The sequence below is a fragment of the Labeo rohita genome, unplaced genomic scaffold, assembly GCF_022985175.1.
Source record: "Labeo rohita strain BAU-BD-2019 unplaced genomic scaffold, IGBB_LRoh.1.0 scaffold_327, whole genome shotgun sequence".
NCBI lineage: Eukaryota > Metazoa > Chordata > Actinopteri > Cypriniformes > Cyprinidae > Labeo > Labeo rohita.
Window position 1 is genome coordinate 68,893 of NW_026129245.1, and position 3,995 is coordinate 72,887.

General features: G+C 37.4%; 1 long non-coding RNA gene across 1 annotated transcript; it reads right to left on the bottom strand.

Moving 5' to 3' along the window:
• Window positions 1-690: 690 nt before the first annotated feature.
• LOC127160331 (uncharacterized) lies at window positions 691-3,551 on the bottom strand. The gene is made up of 3 exons (XR_007826707.1): window positions 3,409-3,551; window positions 1,162-1,273; window positions 691-1,083 (listed from the first exon to the last, which is right to left on the bottom strand). It is a non-coding gene; the product is annotated as an uncharacterized LOC127160331 (long non-coding RNA).
• Between the last annotated feature and the right edge of the window lie 444 nt (window positions 3,552-3,995).

A 3,995-nucleotide genomic window follows, 5' to 3' on the forward strand; every position in this document is an offset into this window, starting at 1 on the left:
AGTCTGTCACAGTTGTAAGTGTTTTGTTGTCAGGTACCTTTAGTTGCTTTTAGATATTTTGTGTTTTTTTTCTTTTTGCCAGATAATGTATACTTGCATATTTCCACTGAAGGATGAAGATGATGATGAAGAGACCACATCTGCTGTGACAGAAGTGGACAATGCTGGTAGATCCACTGAGGTATGATGCATACCATTATAATGCATGTCCCCTTTGTACGTTAGAGTAACAAACTGTCATTGTCCTTTCACAGTACATACCTGGGGATTTGCCCACAGATCAAGGTCCTTCAAGCTCAATGCACAATCTAAGCAGTGTAAGAATTTGTGTGCAGTTGTCCATATTTTAATTTTATTGTCTGACAGAATCTCATTTATTTATTTCTTAATTTTTTTGCCTTCCTAGTTGCCAGCAAAGGAGCTGTATAAGGTCCATCTTCAAAAACAAATAAGAAAAAGTGACATGGAGATGGACCTTATACAGCTTCAAATGGAGGAGAAAAGGCTATCCATTAAAAAAAGCAACACTAGAAATTGAATTACTGGAGCATCACCTTAAGGTGAGAACTTGTGTGAATATTAATCTGCTGCACGTTAAAAGTGTTGTCTATATAAAGCAATGTAATAAAAAAAAAATGATAATTTTACTTTCATTGTTTTTCAGGAAATAAAGAAATGAACTGCACAGCAGACCAGTGCAAACAATTTAATAAAAGAAATTTTGACAAATCCTGTCTCTCAAAAGTCTTCCATCTCTGTTGTGTGCAAAAATCTGTAGGGGTTCCTCTGGGCCATCTTCTTCAATACAAGGAGGGTGGCTCTCTCCTCTTATAGTGGCAATGTTGTGAAGCACAACACAAGCCACTATGATGTCGCATGCCCTCTCTGGACTGACCCGGAGCCCACGCAGACACTGAAACCTACACTTGAGGATCCCTATGGTCATCTCCACCTTGGCCCGTGTTCGGCTGTGAGCCAGGTTAAAGCGTGTCTGTGGTCCAGGATCAGGTTTAGGGTAGGGTGTCATTAAATAGGGCAGACAAGGGTATCCTCTGTCCCCCAGCAAGTAACCATTGTACTGTCCTGTATTGATTCAAGTGTACAATACAAATATAGTAAAATAGAAAAAAAAAAAAAAACATTGTATAAAGCAAAACATACCCTGCTGAAATGTCTGGCATAATGATGACTCGCGGAAAATTCTGGCATCATGCACAGATCCTGGCCATTTTGCCTCAGCATTAGTAATGATGTGGGTTGCCTCGCATATTACCTATAGTTAGTGGAAAAAAGTAATGCGTTTAATGATTTTTAAGGCAAAAAATTAAGGACACAAAATTAAGTTGTTACCTGCACATTGATACTATGAATAGATTTCCTATTAACATAGTCTCCCTCATTTATTGAAGGAGCTTTAATAGGAATGTGGGTGCCATCAATGCACCCAATTACATTTGGAAACCCTGAAATAGAAAGTCATATATGGAAGTATCAAGTGTGTGTGTGCAGGATGAATACATGTATAGATATAAATAGTATGACTACATATTAAATATGCGTCATAGAATTTACTACAAAGGACAAACCTGCCACTCTGTGGAATTCCTCTTTAATAAGAAGGCTCTACACACAGTTGAGCAAAAAAACCGAACGTGCTATGCACAGAATGTTTTCTGTGCTAAGCGCAGACCCGCGGTTTGTGACATTTGCAATATGCGGTTTCAAGAGATGTGTTAAATAAATTAACGATTCTTTTGAAAACCGATAACGCTCTTTCAAATAATCATTAGGGAAAGAAAAGACATCAATACGCGGTCTTATAACTCTCTCCCGGCGGAAAAAACCTCGTATAATTTGTGCCTCTACGTCCACAGGATCGTCATCAAAAGGGCACGCCATGCTCAGTAACCCTCTGAAACAGACTGACCCTGGAACATAACCTGCTACCGAGCAGGTTATCTTCAGAGAGTAAGGTGCTATGGTTACATACATACCCAGAAAGTTACCTCCGTTTTTGGAACCGAAAGTTTAGGTTATCCACTAACTTACCCTTAAACTTACCCGGGTATGTCACATAACCTGCTTTCTGGAATACCCCCCAGGTTTGCCTTATTAATTTTTTGTTAAAATTGTGTGAGTTGATGTTGTGAAATGTTTAAGAGTGTGCAGATGTCAATAATATAGGAAATGAATGGTGATTAAAATGCTTAAAAATGTGATTGGTTCGGCGATGCAGGAGTTTGGAGGCCACGCGAGGCAACATGTTGAGTAATGAGTTGTGCATATTTAGATTGTATGTTAATAAACATTTAATTCTGTCTGCTTTGTGTTCTTTGGTTGATTCACAGATTGTTTGAGACATCTAAGCATTGTATAGATTATTTAAATGTTTAAATTGTTTGTACTAGTTAATAGATAGCTAAAAAACAACAACTAGGTTTTCAGATAATTCTGAAATGCCATGAAATATGTATTAATTCACTGAGGTATTGTTGATTTATAGATAACTAAAGATTATATCTCAATAACCACTTATTGTACCAATTGTAAATTAAGCAGAAAATTGCAAACAACCCTGTTTTGAAAAATTGTTTATTGTTAATTGTTATCAAAAGATCGTGGAGTGTGTATGATTAATTCTCTCCCCTTTTCCAGGGGTATAACACTCCCGCTAGGTCAGATCTTGAGTAAATATGGTGTGTCATTTCACTGTTATGCAGATGACACCCAGCTGTATTTGCTGCACAAATCCAATTTATTGTTACACACATATTCACATGTTCACTTAAGACATAACCGACATGGGTTAACACATTTTTGTGTGTTTTTGACCGTTTAGGCACGCAACTTAAGCTAAACGTTCACTTTACTTGTCCATGTTCTGTTCCTTCTTTGAGCTCATGCACAAAAATCTTCCTGAGGAACAGTGCAAGTTCTCTTTCATGCTTTTAAAAACATGAATAAATATAATCAACTTTAATAAATCATGCATGTTCTATTTTGCTAAAGTCAAGTTAAATGATTTTACTGATTTGCACTTGAAATTTGGCTTTCATGGAGGAGAGAAAACGCACTGCTAGAAAGGGGGCGGAATGGGGCGCAATAATTGTATTTTCTTTATTATTGTATTTTTCATTGGAGGCTGAAATTGAAATCGTAACTGTATTTCGATTAATTGCACAGCTATAAAAGAGAGGTGCTGCAAAAAAACAAGCATGAAAACTTATTCTAGTACACCCCAAAAACCAAATCAAGACTTGCTAAAGGGGCATAATAGGACCCCTTTAAATGCCACACTTATTTACTGATGAAAACTGATAAAAAAAAAAAAAATCCTGTGATTACTGATTACAGAAATGGCAATAAAATTATTCTGCCTAAATAAATGCTAATGAAATGAAGTCAAACCTGAGCCTGGAATTCTCCCGGAGTCTCTTGATCTCCTGACTTGATCTGCTGTCATTCGATAATGGATGTCTATATAATGCACCCAACAGAAAATAAGAGTTACTCTTACTACAGAATGTGTTGTGCTGTTAAGGTGCATTGCACTGTGCTCTTAAATACACACTAGTACTGTCATGCAGACAGACATTAGCCAATCAGAGGAGAGACAACTGAAGTCAGTACTCTGTTTCCAGTAAATCATGTCATTTAGGAAGAGCGCTTGGGATACCCCCACAATTCAAATGTGTGTGTGTGTGTGAGAGAGAGAGAGAGAGAGAGAGAGAGAGCCTTGTAATGGAAAAAGATCAGAGTGTCCAATAATCCAGTATCATGCATGCTAAATAGTCTTTGCTAGTGCTGGGCAGAGCGAGGCTTCATGAAACACTGAAACAGTTGAAGCAAATGTGCCGAATCTTCAAAACAATTTGACACCCGTGGGATTTGAGCTTCACTCACATACATTCTGTTTGAAGCACAGTTAAATGTAAGATGGGAGACAACTGTGATGATTAATGGACAACTTTGTTTGGTTGAGAACATCTTCTATG